The sequence below is a fragment of the Ambystoma mexicanum genome, chromosome 2q (genome assembly GCF_040938575.1).
Source record: "Ambystoma mexicanum isolate Mex_15411 chromosome 2q, UKY_AmexF1_1, whole genome shotgun sequence".
Taxonomy (NCBI): Eukaryota; Metazoa; Chordata; class Amphibia; order Caudata; family Ambystomatidae; genus Ambystoma; species Ambystoma mexicanum.
The window spans coordinates 398026504-398043547 of record NC_090924.1 but is presented as its reverse complement, the minus strand read 5'-3'; the positions used below and the strand labels follow the sequence as shown (position 1 = coordinate 398043547).

The 17044-nt window shown below is 48.6% G+C and overlaps 1 protein-coding gene across 1 annotated transcript in view; it reads right to left on the bottom strand.

Annotated features, from left to right (window-relative positions):
* USP11 (ubiquitin specific peptidase 11) overlaps nucleotides 1–17044 on the bottom strand; it is a 2050211-nt gene that overhangs the window by 1108937 nt on the left and 924230 nt on the right. The gene's annotated exons all lie outside the window — the stretch shown is intronic.

The following is a 17044-nucleotide window of genomic DNA, read 5'->3' as shown; positions in this document are numbered from 1 at the left end:
GGACCCATAAACTTTGTTTCCCCCTTTTGGATTCCTAGGCGCTCCGACTTATATTTGTGGTCTGATGGACTTTTAACAAGTCCCTCTTCCTCTGAAAGCCTTTTTTACCACATAAATGTACGGTAGTCCATCCACTACCGGGGAGAGCCAAGTGCTTTATGCACCTAATTGCGGCCGTAGGGTGCTTTCACACTGGTTTTGTGAAGTGGGCTAGTTGCAGCTACAATTTAGTTTTGGCTTCACCGGGGTGCAGCTGATTTTACTGCATTAGTAGCCAATGTACTTTTATGGTTGAAATTAGGTACTAATGTATTTCTTTAAGTCCTACACTTTGCAATTTTGTTTTAGGCGTCCTATGTTTAGGGAAACCAAAAAGGATGCCTAAAACAGCTGTTGTGCAAACATGGTTGCACTCTGAGCCTAACTCTGCACCCTCTGTAGTGTTTATGACTGTTCTCATCTTTTTGTGACAGCCCATTTGTGCAATTGGAGGGCTGGCTTAAGCCAGCCTATGAGTGAATAAGTATCTCCAGGGGAGACCCTCACCCTTCCACAACTCTAAAGGAATGCTGCTGGAGAACTTCTACCACTAAAGCCATACCTCGGCTATTAAGGACCAGGTCTGGCCATACATGCTGGGTTATTTGTCCTTTCTCTCATCTCATTTTTTAATTTTTCTGTCGACTGGATGTCCTTCCTGGGCTGTGCTCGTCGTCCCCACTAGCTGGGCTGCATCCCTTGTGTTGTGACAAATTCTGGGCAGTTTTTGTTTCCTCATCCCAAAATATCACCTAGGTCATGCAACTCTAGGTAGGAAGCAGCCGCCATCCAGAAACGAACACGGGTGGAACACATCTACCCCACCAATGCTCTTCAATTGGTCCATCCTTGCTTGAATCTACAATTGTGCTCTTTGTGGGACTGCTTTATGCTGCTTGGCTGCTCTGCTCGGCCTTCTGAGCCATCAGATTTCCTTTGTGAAGTTTCTTGATTTACTCAGTACCTTCGCTGCCAAGGTCTTCACTCCTGGATGGCGGGTCACCCTCTGCAAAAGTGGATAGTTAGTGAGTCGTCGTAAAGTCCCTTGGTGGCCTGATCCTGTAACTTCACTTAGCCCATATAATCCTATGGGGAACCTGAACCAACTACAAACTCCTTCAAAGTGACTTTGGCAGGGACTTGGCCGAAAATGACATGTTCTATGGTCCCTCTTGGGTCACTGGAGTGTTTTATCAAAGAGCTGGTATTATAGCTTGCAGCTCTGATCTTCTAAGTATTTTAGGCCTTTGTATCACACTCCTATTCATAAAAATGAAGTTACTTTTTATAACTGGGGGTTATTACTTCATCCAGTGGTGGCCCGCCACTATGGGAGTGAGGGCACTGCCTTCTCACCCAAATGGCAGCCAGCACAGTCTCCTGTGTGGTTAATTTGTGTGGGGCCTGTGCTGCCTACTTCTAAGCAGGGACGTGTCGCCTGCTACACAATTGTATTTTCCATTTGTGGGCAGAGGCCTTTGCGCTCTGCAACAGAGAAAAATAATGAGGTAGCCTTACATTAGAAGCCTGGCCCCACTGCCTCATTATTGCACTAGCAACATAGACACACTGACTAACAGTGGGCCATCTGGCCCTCCAAAATGGCATAGTGTGTGTGGAGGATGCTTGCAGGTAAGGAAAGTATTTTTTTTAACGTAATGTGCATGCGTGCGTGCGTGCGTTAAGATGGATTTCTAGAATGTGGCCTGGTGGACATATGCTAGGAGGCCACCCTAGATATAGTGAACAAGGGAACTCCGAGGTTAGCCAAAACCCAATCAAGGTAGCAATGGACAAAAGTCAAGGTTATTCTCAGCAGACAATCAGTGGGGCTGGGGGTCCACAATGAGTCCATATAGTGAAGCACACAACAATTTAGACAGGAATGTATAGAAATGCAATATTTCTAGGGCCAAAAAACTAAATCATGAAACAAGCATGTGATATCACACAACACTCAATTAGAAGAACAAGTTACTTCTTACCTTGTAACGTTCTTTCGATGGGATGTTCTTTCGACGTATTCCTTATCTTAGATATCTCCTTCCAGCTTTGCTGGCCTCGGAAAATGTTTCTCTAGAGGGCGCTGCGCGTCGACGTCCGCCGAGTCAATGTCCCTCGACAGCTGCCGTATCGACGTCGACGTCATCCTGCCTATAAAGGCAGCGTGCAGCGTCCGTTGCTCAGTTCCGTTTTGTAGCCCACAGTATTTTTGTCTGGACTAGACTAATCACCCTGAAGGAGCGTAAGCTGCAACAACAAGGGAAGTAGTACTGCGGGGATGGATAAGGAATACGTCGGAGGAACATCCCATCGAAAGAACGTTACAAGGTAAGAAGTAACTTGTTCTTCGAAGGGATTGTGTCCTCCGACGTATTCCTCATCTTAGATAGGCTCCCATAGCAGTATTCTATTATTGGAGGTGGGAGTACTGACTTCATGCTGCCTTTTATTGATGAATAGAGTGCAATACTGCCCTTCCAAACCTAGTCTCTTGACTGGAGGAGGAATCCAAGTTGTAAAAACGTGTAAAGGTATGGACGGACGACCATGTGGCGGCCGCACAAATGTCTTTAACCGGCACTCCTCTTTTGAGGGCCGATGAAGCTGCAATACCTCTGGTCGAATGAGCCCTAAGGTTTTGAGGGGGCTCTTTTCCTGCCAGTTTATAACATTCCAAAATGGCTAGAATGATCCATCTGGAAATGGTCTGCTTAGTTATCGGTAATCCCAGCTTGTGACCTGCCTAGCCTACAAACAGCTGGTCTGCTTGTCTTATCCTGGCCAGTCTACTGATGTAAAAACTTAAAGCCCTTCTAGGGTCCAGCCTGTGTAACCTCTCTTCCTCTTTCCCCGGATGAGGAGGAGGATAGAAAGATGGCAGGGTAATCTTCTGAGTGATATGGAATTCAGAAACCACCTTTGGGAGGAAATTAGGCTTCACTTGCAGGACAACTTTGTCTTTGTGAAAGATTGTATGAGGGGGTTTACAAGAAAGCTTGTAACTCGCTCACCCTTCTAGCAGATGTAAGTGCTATTAATAAAACAGTTTTAAGGGTAAGAAATCTTAACGAACAAGAATGGAGTGGTTCGAAAGGTGTGCCCATCAGGAAAGTTAGGACTAAGTTTAAATCCCATAGGGGAACCTGGAATGGTCTTGGGGGATAAACGTTATTTAACCCCTTTAGAAACTGTATTACCAAGGGTAACTTGAAATAGGATGGTTCTTCCGCAGTGCGCTTAAAGATGGATAGCGCTACGAGATAGCCCTTAATGGTGCCAACTTGAAGGCCTGAATTCGCCAAATAGAGTAGGAAGGACAAAACCATTGGTGTACCACATGAAAAGGGGTCGATATTCTTTTCTCTACACCAGCTGCAAAATCTGTTCCAACGGCAGCGGTATAAAGACTTTGTTGCTGGCCTCCTTGCCTAAAGCAACACCTCCATATCATCATCAGGGAGGTCCCAATCCTTGTACCTCAGCCTTTCAGAAGCCAAGCGTGAAGGTTGAGGGTTTTGATGTCTGGATGGAGAACCTGACCTCCCTTCTGTGAGAGTAGGTTCTCTCTGAGTGGAAGTCGAATTGGAGGGCAGATGGACAAGTCTAGAAGGTCCGGGTACCACGTTCTCCTGGCCCAATCCGGGGCAATTAGGATCATGGTTTTCCGGAATCTTCTCAACCACCTGATCATTTGAGGAATGACAGGGACCGGTGGGAACGCGTACAGAAGCGGAAACTCCCAGTCCACTATGAACGCGTCTCCCAGAGCTCCTCTCGGGGGAAATTCCCTTGAGCAGAACAGATCGCACTTCCTGTTGACACTGGCGGCGAACAGATCCACCTGAGGGGTTCCCCAAAGGGCGAAGATCTCTTGAAGGACTTCCTGAGCTAGTTCCCACTCGTGGGAGACTGTGCTCTGCCTGCTCAGAGCGTCCGCTGTCAAGATCTTCTCTCCAGCTAGGTGAACTGCCGAGAGATTCCGTCTTGGATTGCCCAAAACCAGAGCTGCATCGCCTCTCTGCACAGGGGTAGTGATCCTATGCCTCCTCTTTTGTTGAGGTAATGCATGGCCACTGTGTTGTCCGTCATTATCAGGACATTCTTCCCTTGTACAGCTGGCAGGAACGCCTTCAGCGCAAGTCTGATGGCCCTCAGCTCTAACAGGTTGATATGTAGTCTGGACTCCGATGGAGACCAACGACCGCTGATGGTCAAGTCGTTGGCGTGGGCTCCCCACCCCGTGAGTGAGGCATCCGTGACTACTGTTATCTCCGGCCAGGGTTGCCAAAACTGTTCTCCTTTCAGAATGTTCTCCTGACAGGCCCACCACTGAAGGTCTCAAGCCACCCTGTCGGGAACCTGAAGAAGATCTGTCATTCTTCCTGAGAATTGTGACCACTGAGTCCTCAGTGCCCACTGGAGGGATCTCATTCTCAGGCGAGCCTCTGGCACTAGGAAAATGCAGGATGCCATGAGGCCTAGCAACCTCAAAAAGTCGAAGGCTGGGAGACGTTGGGCATTTTGGAACTTGGTAACCATCTGTAGAATATCTTGAGCCTTCACCTCTGGTGGTGAGGATTTTCCCAGGGAAGTGTCCAGGATCGCTCCGATGAACTGGAGTCTCTGCGATGGTATCATTTGTGACTTCTTTAAATTGAGGGAGAAGCCCAGTCTGTGAAGGGAGTGGCAAACATGATTTAGCTGGATCTGAGCTTGTTCCGAAGATACAGCCCTGATCAACCAATCGTCCAGGAAGGGGTAGACGTGAATCCCTTGCCTCCTTAGACTTGCCGCCACTACCGACATTAACTTGATGAAGACCCTCGGGCGGAGGTCAGCCCAAATGGCAGCACTCGAAATTGATAATGAGAGTTGCCAATTGCGAACCTCAGGTATTTCCTGTGTTTGAGATGGATAGCCACATGGAAATAAGCGTTCTGAAGGTCCAGAGATACCAACCAGTCCTGGAACTGAAGGGCCTGAAGGATCTGAGAAAGAGTTACCATCTTGAATTTGTCTTTCCTGAGGAATTTGTTCAATTCTCGCAAGTCCAAGATGGGTCTCAGTCCTCCGTCTTTCTTTGGAATGAGAAAGTAAGGGGAGTACCAGCCCTTGTTCCTCTCCGCTACAGGTACCGGTTCTATGGCACCTTTCTCTAGTAGGTCCAAAATTTCCTGCAAGAGGAGCGGATCTGGAGCTTTCTGAGAGCTGATCCGCGGTGGATGACTGAGGTATGCGTAGGAGATGCAGGCAGTAACCTTGGCCAACTGTTTCCAATGCCCAAGCATCTGACGTGATAGCCTGCCATTCCGCCAGATGTTGTTAACCTGCCTCCTACAGGTGTCCTGTGAGGGAAGTCCTCAGAGTGGTTTTGGGGCGGCTGATGCAGAAGCCGATGGTAAAGAGGCACCTGCTGTTGCTGCGGCTTTTGAATATCTACCCCGTCCACCTCGGGTAGTTCTTCTTTGTCCCCTTTGAGCCAGTCGTCCTCTACCTCTTCCGAATGCGGAGTAGAAGCGAAAGGACTTGCCCCTTGCAGGGGTTCCTGTGGGACGAAAAGGTGTCTGATGGATTGCAGCGCCTAGGGATTTTGCTGCTGCTTTTGATGTTTGCAGTTTTTCTAAACTGTCATCCGCCTTTTTCCCAAACAAAGAAGAGCCATCGAATGGCATGTTCAAGAGCCTGGCTTGCACATCTGGGGCAAAACCAGACTTTCTCAACCAAGCGAATCTCCTGGTTGTTGTACTTGCCGGCATTGCTCTGCTGATACTGTCAGCCGAATCAATGCCCGTCTGGAGGGATTCGCACATAGCGTCTTTACCGTCCTGTATGATATTTAGGAACGCCCCCTTTCTTCTCCCTCCGGGATGCAGTCAGCCGCTGTAGAAGCACACTCCCAAAGTGTATGGCTGAATCTAGCAAGGGTGCAAGTAGCATTAACAGATTTTAACGCCATGCTACATGCCGAAAAAACTTTCTTTGCCATAGCATCATATTTCTTATCGTCCCTGTCCTGTGGGACGGTAGGGTAAGCAGTCTTGACGTCAGTAGAAGATGCTGCCTGTACCACCAGACTTTCTGGGGATGGGTGTTTTGACAAAAACTCCGGGTCTGCAGAAGATACCCTGTATTTAGTAGACAGTTTTTTATTTACTGCCGGGACGACATCTGGGGTTTCCCAGTTCGTCATGATTTTCCTCTGAAGAGCTTTATGAAAGGGCACTACAGGATCCTCCTGTGGACCTTTGTCAAGAATATCTGTGAGGTCATCTTGTTGGAAAGCCTGTGAAGGTGTTGACCACCCCATAAATTCTGTGATCTTTGCCATTAAGGCTCTATAGGGGGTTTCAGCATGCTCCCCCGGGCCTGGCCTAGCGAACTCCACCTCAGGAGAAGTGTCTAACCCACTTGCCTCATGTAAGGAATCATGGAGATCCTTTAACCTGCGTTCTTCTGAGGATAACTCCTCTCGAACTGGGGTTGCAGGTCCCTGCAACTCAAATGTGTGTTCCTGTTCAGATAGTTCTCCCTTTTCCATAATTGAGGACATAGTTCTCAATTGTTCTGAACTCACAAAGGGTGTAAAACCCATCTCAAGGCAGAGGGTGCCAAACTTGTCGTAATCGGTCTCGAAAACGTCGATGTCGTCGACGCCGAAGGCTTCGGGCGTGGCGTCGAAAACAAAGGCGGAGGCCTCGAGGTCCTCGATAGAATTGGGATTCTGCTCGAGGAAGTCGACAATCTCGACGCCATCGAGGACTTGGGGATAGCCACTGGGTGCGTCGTAACCGTGACTTTCCTTGGCGTCGACGCCGGTGTCGAAGATGGCGTCGAGTCGACAGACCGGTGTGTCGAAGGTCCTTTCGACAACGGCGTCGAAGAAACTGACCTCGGCGTCGACGGAACCTTCGGCGTCGACGGAACCTTCGAAGGTTTTGAGGTCATAGCTTTACTCGAGGGTTCGTGACGTGCTCGAGAAGCTTCCTTCGCCGGGTACTGCGACTCGCAGCCTTTTTGACCTTCGGGTCTTTCGACCAGAGCATCGCTCTCGGCAGTCTTCGAGGGGGTCGAGGCCGCTTTCTCAAAGACGCTCATCATATTTTTGCGGAATTCCTCCCATTCAGCCCGGGAACTATGTTTCGTGGGGCAAGGGATTCTCTTAGGAGAAACAGAGGAAGAGGAGGACGGAGAAGGGGATCTTCGACGTCTCCTCTTCGAGTGCTTTGATGGGACCCACTCTGAGACCTGGAGCACGAATGGTGACGAGGAGACGAATGTCTCGACTTCGTCGAGGAAGAAGAAGCTTTTGAAGTCTTACCTTTCTCCAGCTTCCCCCTACGCTCCTTCAGGGCCTTAGCTGTCATGGACATACAGTCCTCGCACTCCGAACAATGGTGTTCAGCTACGAAACACCACAGACACTCTGTGGGGGGTCAGTCAGCAACATCTTTTTCCCACAATCTCTGCATTTTTTCAAGCCGGACAGAGGGGTCGTCGGTTCCGAAGAGGAAGCCATCGAGTACGGATCGAATATCTCGAGGTAAATAGGATAAATTGTCTACGAAACTGAGCAACGATATTCCGAGGCACTGAGTAAGCGCGGAAAAACGGAACTGAGCAACGGACGCTGCGCGCGGCCTTTATAGGCAGGATGACGTCGATACAGCGGCTGTCGAGGGACATCGACTCGGCGGACGTCGATGCGCAGTGCCCTCTAGAGAAAATTTGTCCGAGGCCAGCAAAGCTAGAAGGAGATATCTAAGATAAGGAATACATCGGAGGACACAATCCCTTCGAAACATATTTATAGTCAGCATAGGTTATTAAAATGCATTCAATTTCAAATCAAAAGAAGGTAGGTGATGCAATAGGATGGAAATAGCTCAAGAAATATACCCTAGCTTCAGAAGTCCAATTCCAATGAAGAGCAGAGCCATGTGCCCAAAAGTTATAGAAAGTAACTGATGCAGGTAATATACTTGTGCTGGTGATTGTTCAAGAGAAGAGATGCAACTAAGTTACTTGTTAGTAAAAACGTGTTCTTATCTTTCTGGTAAAGCTGCTCAGGTGCGACAACCAAAAACCAGTGCAATGGAAAGATACAAAGACTTTTTCTCAATATTATCCTAATGAGGAAAGGGGGAGACTAATGCTTTGCGCTTACTTACCCTGACTCAGATTTTCCCAGAGGACTGGATGGGTCGATGGGGGGGGGGATCACTGGAGGTCGGATTTCCTGCCTTTGGTTCTGGGAGATGTTCCCAGGAGCTACAAGGATTCTTCTGGTCGGGCCCAGGAGGAGAGTGCAACCCTTTGGCGATTTGAGAAATACAGAAAGCACTGATGCAGGCCTCTTTATGATACTTCACAAGACAGGGGAATTCCAGTGAAGCCACTGCACACAAGCGATGGTAGGCATCCTGCAATTTGGGCTTGAAGACTACCTTCCAGAGCACAATCCCTTTAAGCTGGGAGGAGGAAATTAAGCAGGAATAGACTTCCACCGCAAGCGGACTACGACCGAAGTTTCTGGCTGCAAACGCCGAACGGGGATGGTTCTAACGAGGTAGCCCACTGGAGAGCTGGTCAGTCCATCGGGTGATTGGGGGACACTTCCAAAGGCTCAGGATAGCTGGATGCTCGAAAACACATTGTGACTGGTTGACCCCCACCAGTGCAGGGGTTGAAGCACCGCTCAGGGTCTTCACAAATCAGGTCAGAGCAATGCTGGGCTTCTTTGGATCGTCAGGTGGCTGTTTTCTACAAAGGAGTCATGCTCCAACACAGATCTCAAACTGCTGCAGGAGGGTTTTAGGTGAAAGGGTCGACTGAACTTGATTCGAATGCAATAGTTTGGAGTCAAAAGGACTGAAAAAAAATATTTTTAGGGGGGTGGGGGGAGGTCCCCTCCCAACCCCCCATTTCTGGAGTAAAAAACACCTTTTTCCTATACGGAAGCCAAAAAATAAAAAAACATTTAAAAAAAGGGCATTCAACCTTTTTTATTTTCAGTCCTTTTGACTCGAAACTATTGTAATTCGAATCAATGTATTCAACCCTTTCACTGGACACCCTGCAGGAGTCCTCTTCCTATCCAAATTCCAGCCTGGAAACAAGTCCAAGCCCACCAATGGTAAGGAGCTGCACATTCAAACAGTCATCAGTGGTCTAATCAAGGACCACTGTTGGTTTCACTCATGCACACCTACTTTCAGGCTCTAGGAATGAGGAGTGGGACCAGACAGTCCCACACCCTTCCTGAGCCAACCATACACAAATACACAAAACATCACTGTTAGGCAAAGTTTGAATGCAGTAACATCCCCCCACCCCCTCCTCGGGAACGCTACAAGCAACTATGACTACAGGTGTAAACACAATCAACCTTTGGTACATGTCTGTACTACAAAGTTTTAGTAGCGTGTTGAGCAGCCAGGCTTATCTCAAGAGGGAATGTGAGCTGTAATGATGTTACACAGAGGTTTACAATCACAGGTGTTCAAATAAACTCTTACACCGTTACGCTCACCTGGTGTCTCTGCGGAGGCGTTGGGGCACGGTTGCAGCCCTCCCTGAACTTCAATTACCCCTTTCAGGCCTCTCCCTTAATAGAAAAGCTGTGAGCAGTGGTACGTGGTGATACTGCTCCTGCATGGAGATAACAGTGTGTGAGTGCGCCAATTTGTGATTGTTGTACCTATCGAACCCTTCACGGTTTCTGTGAGAATACGCCGGCCCATAAAGCTCACCTGTGAATTATGTAAGGTAAGCTCTCCGTCCTGCTAATTCTGGCAGGGACGCGTCGAATGGGATCTAGTTCCTTCACTGATCCCTGGTAAGGATTAGTCCAGTCCAGCTGAGACTATGCTTCTCCTTATGATTGGTAAGTCTTTGAGCTCTTGTGATGCTGTTCGTTCTGTTTAATGTCTTTATCTGTTGCTCCTATTTATGCCCGCAATAATGTCTCTGGTCTGTTTTCTTCCGTTAGATGGAAATGCGGCCTCAATGCAGCTGTGAGACGCGGCCGGATGGAAGATGGATGCTACCGCAATGTTCGACAGCAGGTAATTGATGGTTTAAGGAAAAGCACGAAGTATGGTGAAGCGTAAGCTTAAACTGACTGTTTTTTCGATGTTTAACCTTGTCTTCTGTTTTTCCTTGCAGGTGCTGCTGTCGACGATGGAGCGTGTCGTCATGCGGTGCCAAGATGAAGATTTTGGCGTTCCGGAAAGTCTAAAGATGAATACTTGGTTCACCGAAGAGATGTACATGTAAGAACAGCTTCCCCCAGTTGGTAAGTATGCTGGCAGGAAGCAGGATGTCCAGGAAGCAGGATCTTCAAAGGTAAGTCTGACCTCAGGCGACTGAGCGGTACGCTGCTTGCAAGAGCAGAATAATGCGAAGCGAGGATCAGGGCAGCTTATATAGCTGAGATCGTGGGCACGGCCATTAGGGCCGGCTTATCAGCCACACCCTGCCACTCCTAGAGAGTGAGCACGTGTGAAAGCAATCCATTAGCAGCCACACCCAAGAATACACTTGGGGCTGCTTAATGGATGGAATGTTCAAGGTTAATGCATCTGAAGTGCTATGTCCATAATAAAAGCTTTTGGTGTTAAATGGATGTTCTTGCTTCCTTTTGTTCATGAGCCTGGCGCCAAAGGTGCCAGGACAGTGTCCACCCAGGTCTCCTGTGCATGCGACCCCTGCATGCCAGTGCCCCTGACTTTATGATCATGACATACACTCAAAGTTTCTTGGTTAAATACTTATTAATTTATTAACCAGTCAGTTATAAAACATTCAATAGAAGAACAAGTTACTTCTTACCTTGTAACGTTTTTTCGATGGGATGTTCCTCCGGCGTATTCCTCATCTTTGATAATACGTTTCCAGCTTGCTGGCCTCGGAAATTTTTTCTGTAGAGGGCGCTGCGCGTCGACGACCGCCGAGTCGATGTCCCTCGACGGCCACCGTATCGGCGCCGACGTCACCATGCCCATAAATAGCCACGCGCGGCGTCCGTTGCTCAGTTCCGTTTTGTAGCATAAGAAAAGTCATGCCTAAATTGGTTATTGACCTTGAAGGAGCGTAAGCTGCAACCACAAGGGAAGTATTACTGTGGGGATGGATGGGAGGGGCGATAAGGAATACGTCGGAGGAACATCCCATCGAAAGAACGTTACAAGGTAAGAAGTAACTTGTTCTTCGAAGGGATTGTGTCCTCTGACGTATTCCTCATCTTTGATAGACTCCCATAGCAGTGGCATGTAATTGGAGGTGGGAGTAAGAATGTCATGTATCCCTTTAGGGATGGACCGAGTGTAATACGGCTTTGCCAAATCTGGTCTCTTGACTAGTGGAGGAATCCAGGTTGTAAAATTTTGTGAATGTATGTGCGGACGACCATGTGGCAGCCGCACATATGTCTCTAACCGGTACCCCTCCTTGGAGGGCCGAAGAGGCTGCGATACCCCTGGTTGAATGAACCCTAAGATGTTGGGGTGGCTCTTTCCCTGCCAGTTTGTAACATTCCAGAATGGCCAAAATAATCCACCTGGAAATGGTTTGTTTTGTTATGGGTACTCCCAACTTGTGACCTGAGTATCCTACAAACAGTTGGTCCTCTTGCCTAATCCTAGCCATTCTGCTGATGTAAAAGCTGAGAGCTCGCCTTGGGTCCAGCCTATGTAGCCTTTCTTCCTCTTTCCCCGGATGGGGAGGAGGGTAAAACGAAGTTAAGATAATTTTCTGAGTAATATGAAATTCAGAAACCACCTTTGGGAGGAAATTAGGCTTCACCTGTAGGACAACTTTGCCCTTGTGGAAAATTGTATGTGGGGTTTTACAGGAGAGAGCTTGTAGCTCGCTCACCATCCTAGTAGATGTTAGTGCTACCAATAGGACAGTTTTAAGCGTGAGAAATCTCAGCGAACAAGAGTGAAGTGGTTCGAATGGAGTGCCCATTAGGAAGTTTAAGACTAAATTGAAGCCCCATAAGGGAAGTTGGAATGGTTTTGGAGGATAAACATTAGTTAATCCCTTGAGAAATTCTATCACTAGAGGTAGTTTGAAATACGATGGTTCCTCCGCAGTGCGCTTGAAGATTGAAAGCGCTGCAAGGTAGCCTTTTACAGTGCCAACTTGAAGGCCTGAGTTTGCCAAGTAGAGTAGAAAGGATAACAGTTGGTGTACCACATGAAAAAGGGTCAATATTCCCTTCTCTACACGGGCTGCAAAATTTGTTCCAACGGCAGCGGTATAACGACTTTCTTGCTGGCCTTCTGGCCGAAAGCAACACCTCCATGACATCAGGGAGATCCCAATCCTTGTACCTCACCCTTTCAGAAGCCAAGGTTGAGGGTTCTGATGTCTGGATGGAGAACCTGACCTCCCTTCTGCGAGAGAAGATTCTCTAATCGAAGACGGATTGGAGGGCAGATGGACATATCTAGAAGGTCCGGGTACCACGTTCTCCTGGCCCAGTCTGGGGCAATTAGGATCATGGTTTTCTAGAATCTTCTCAACCTCCTGATCATTTGAGGAATAACAGGGACTGGTGGAAACGCGTAAAGGAGTGGAAACTCCCAGTCCACTACCAACGCGTCTCCTAGAGCTCCTCTCGGGGGAAATTCCCTTGAACAGAACAGATCGCACTTCCTGTTGGTGCTTGTGGCGAACAGATCCACCTGAGGGGTTCCCCAAAGGGCGAAGATCTCTTGAAGGACTTCCTGAGCTAGCTCCCACTCGTGGGAGACTGTGCTCTGCCTGCTCAGAGCGTCCGCTGTCAAGTTCTTCTCTCCGGCTAGGTGGACTGCCGATAGACAGTTTCCTTCCTGAATTGCCCAAAACCAGAGCTGCATTGTGTCTCTGCACAGTGGCAGTGACCCTACGCCGCCTCTTTTGTTGAGGTAGTGCAAGGCCACCGTGTTGTCCGTCATTATCAGGACATTTCTCCCCTGTACTGATGGCAGGAAAGCTTTCAGCGCTAGTCTGATCGCTCTCAGCTTCAATAGGTTGATGTGTAGTCTGGACTCCGATGGAGACCAACGACTGCTGATGGTCAAGTCGTTGGCATGGGCTTCCCACCCCGTCAGTGAGGCGTCTGTGACTACTGTTATCTCCGGCCATGGTTGCCAAAACAGTTCTCCTTTCAAGATGTTCTCTGGATAGGCCCACCATTGAAGGTCGCGGGCTACCCTGTCCGGAATCCGGAGGAGATCTGTCATTCTCCCTGAGAATTGCGACCACTGAGTTCTCAGTGCCCACTGAAGAGATCTCATTCTCAGGCGAGCCTCTGGCACAAGGAAGATGCAGGATGCCATGAGGCCTAGCAACCTCAAAAAGTCGAAGGCTGGGAGACGTTGGGCATTTTGAAACTTGTTGACCATCTGCAGAATATCTTGAGCCCTCACCTCTGGTGGCGAGGCTTTTCCCAGGGAAGTGTCCAGGACCGCTCCAATGAACTGGAGTCTCTGTGATGGTATCATCTGCGACTTCTTTAAATTGAGGGAGAAGCCCAGTTTGTGAAGGAAGTGGCAGACATAATCTAGTTGGGTCTGAGCTTGTCCGAGGATACAGCCCTGATCAGCCAATTGTCCAAGTAGGGGTAGACGTGGATCCCTTCCCTCCTTAAACTCGCAGCCACTACCAACATTAGTTTGGTGAAGACCCTCGGGGCGGAGGTCAGCCCAAATGCCAGAACTCGAAATTGATAATGAGAGTCGCCAATTGCGAACCTCAGGTATTTCCTGTGTTTGAGATGGATTGGCACATGGAAATAAGCATCCTGAAGGTCCAGAGATACCAGCCAGTCCTGGAGCTGGAGGGCCTGTAGGCTCAGAGAGAGTTACCATCTTGAACTTGTCCTTCCCGAGGAAGTCCAGGATGGGTCTCAGTCCTCCATCCTTCTTTGGTATGAGAAAGTAGGGGGAGTACCAGCCCTTGTTCCTGTCCGCTACAGGTACCGGTTCTATGGCACCTTTCTCTAGCAGGTCCATAATTTCCTGCAAGAGGAGCAGATCTGGAACTTTTAGAGAGCTGTTCCCCGGTGGATGACTCTGAGGGATGTGCAGAAAGGGTAGGCAGTAACCCTGGGCAACTGTCTCCAATGCCCAAGCATCTGACGTAATAGCCTGCCATTCCGTCAGATGGTGAGTTAACCTGCCCCCTACAGGTGTTTTGTGTGGAAAGACCTCAGAGTGGTTTGGGGGCAGCTGATGCAGATGTCGAGGGTAAAGAGGCACCTGCTGCTGCTGCAGTCTTAGTACTTTTGACCCGTCCACCTCGGGTGGATCGCCTTTGGCCTCTTTGAGCCGGCTGTCTTCTGCCTTTCCCGAATGCGGAATAATAGCGAAAGGACTTTCCTCTCCCAGAGGTTCCTGAGGGGCCAAAAGAAGTTTGGCGGATAGCAGCTCCTAAAGATTTTGCTGCTGCTTTAGATGTCTGCAACTTTTCCAGACTGTCATCAGCCTTTTTTTTCCGAATAATGAAGAGCCATCAAAGGGCATATTCAAAAATCTGGCTTTTACATCTGGAGCAAAGCCAAACTTTCGCAACCACGCATGCCTGCGGATTGTTTTACTAGCCGCCATGGCCCTGCTGATACTGTCAGCGGAATCGATGCCAGTTTGAAGTGACTCGCACATGGCATCTTTGCCATCTTTAATAATGTTAAGGAAGGCTTCCTTTTCCTCTCCTTCGGGTATGCAGTCAGCCACTGATGAAGCACACTCCCACAGTGTGCAACTGAACCTGGCGAGCGTGCAGGTGGCGTTGATGGACTTCAACGCCATACTACAAGCAGAGAAGACTTTTTGCCATAGAATCGTACCTCTCATCTCTATCCTGTGAGACAGTAGGGTAAGCGGTCCTGCTGCTTGATGAAGTTGCCGCTTGGACCACCAGGCTCTCTGGAGTCGGGTGTTTCGATAAGTATTCAGGGTCAGCTGCAGCTACCCTATACTTGGCTGATAATCTTTTATTGACAGCAGGGATAACTTCAGGAGTTTCCCAATTAGATGCAATCTTTCTCTGTAAGTCTGCATGGAAGGGGACCACAGGATCCTCCTGTGGACCTTTGTCTAATATGTCTGTCAGGTCATCCTGTTGATAAACAGGCGAAGGCGCAGACCAACCCATGAATTCAATAATTCTTGCCATCAGGGTTCTATAGGGTGTTTCGGCATGTTCCCCTGGGTCTGGCTTAACAAAATCCACTTCTGGCAAAGTGTCCAGCCCACTTGCCTCATGTAATGACTCCTGTAGGTCTTTCAACCTTCTTTCCTCAGAGGTGAAATCCTCTGAAACAGGTAGTATGGTCCTCTGCAACCCGAAGGTTTCCTGGTCAGAATCTTCCTCTTCTTCATAAATTAAAGATAATCCAGGGTACTCTGACCTCTGAAATGGTATAAAACCCATTTCTAAGGCAGAAGGAGCCAAACTCGTCATTATTGGGCGAGAAAACGTCGATGTTGTCGACGCCGATGTGACAGGCTTCGAAGGCGCCGAGAACGAAGCCTCGAAGAACTCGAGAGGAACGGGATCCTACTCGAGGGTGTCGACGACGGTCTCAGTGTCGTGCCGGAGGCTCTTGGAATCACCGTTGGCTGTGGAGTAGCTATGGTCTTCTCTTTCATCGGCGACGATGGCGTTGAGTCGATCGACCGATGCGTCGAAGAACCCTTTGACAACGGCGTCGATGGCACCGATCCATGCGTCGAAGGAATCTTCGACGACGAAGACGGTGCCGTCTTACCCGATGGCCCATGGCGCTCTCGGGTGGAATTTTTCGCTGGGTGCTGCGACTCGCAGCGTTTTGATTTTTTGGGTTTTTCACCCGGGGTATCACCCTCAGCTGTCTTCGAGGGGGTCGAGGCCGCTTTCTCAAAGACGCTTAACATTTTCTTCCTGAATTCCTCCCACTCAGCCTCAGAGCTGTGTTTTGTGGGGCAGGAGACCCTTTCTGGGGAAACAGAAGACGACGAGGAAGGGGATCTTCGACGTCTCTTCTTTGAGTGTCTTGATCTCGACGAATGTGAAGGGAGCTACTTCAAGATCTAGAATGGGAATGTTTGACGGCGAGGAGACGAATGCCTCGACTGAAGAAACTTTCGAGGAGGTTTTGACTGACTTACCTCTCTCGAGCTTCCCCTTGCGCTCTTTCAAGGCTTTTGCCGTCATGGACATGCAGTCCTCACACTCCGAACAATGGTGCTCGGCTCCCAACCACCACAAGCAGATCCTGTGTGAATCCATTAGACATTTTTTTACCGCAGTCTCGACATTTTTTGAAGCCGGATCACGGCGTTGTCGGCTCCGATGAAGATGCCATCGAGAACGAATTGGTATATTTCGAGTAGATGTAGATTAGATTATCTGACTGAACTGAGCAACGATGTTCCGAGGCCCCACGAAGCGCGGAAAAACGGAACTGAGCAACAGACGCCGCGCGTGGCTATTTATGGGCGCGGTGAGGTCGGCGCCAATACGGTGTCCCTCGGCGGACGTCGACGCGCAGTGCCCTCTACAGAAAATTTCCGGGCCAGCAAGCTGGAAACGTATTATCAAAGATAAGGAATACGTCGGAGGACACAATCCCTTCGAAGGAGGCAATCATATATAACACAAATATATTTCAATAGTGTACACTCTAAGGTTCTGAATAAGATAAGACCCTTTTGGGATGGCCTGCAGATACAACCTACAATCACAGTTAACTTTAGTAACAAGGGTACTGGGGACATGCATATCTTACTGTGGTCATTCAGAATACTTTTCAAAGAGGACCAAAAGACCAAAAAGTTATTAGAACAAGAAAGGTTACAATTATTCTTAGACAGTACAAATATTTTGAGTTCACCAGAAGAGTCAATTCAATTCAATAGTCTAGGCCAAATTCAATGGGCTAAAGTCTTGGATACGATAAAGCAGTTCTGGTAGTTAAACGGAAACGTCTCTGCGCAAGTTCTTAGGAGTAGTTTTTAGCAAGAAGAATCATATG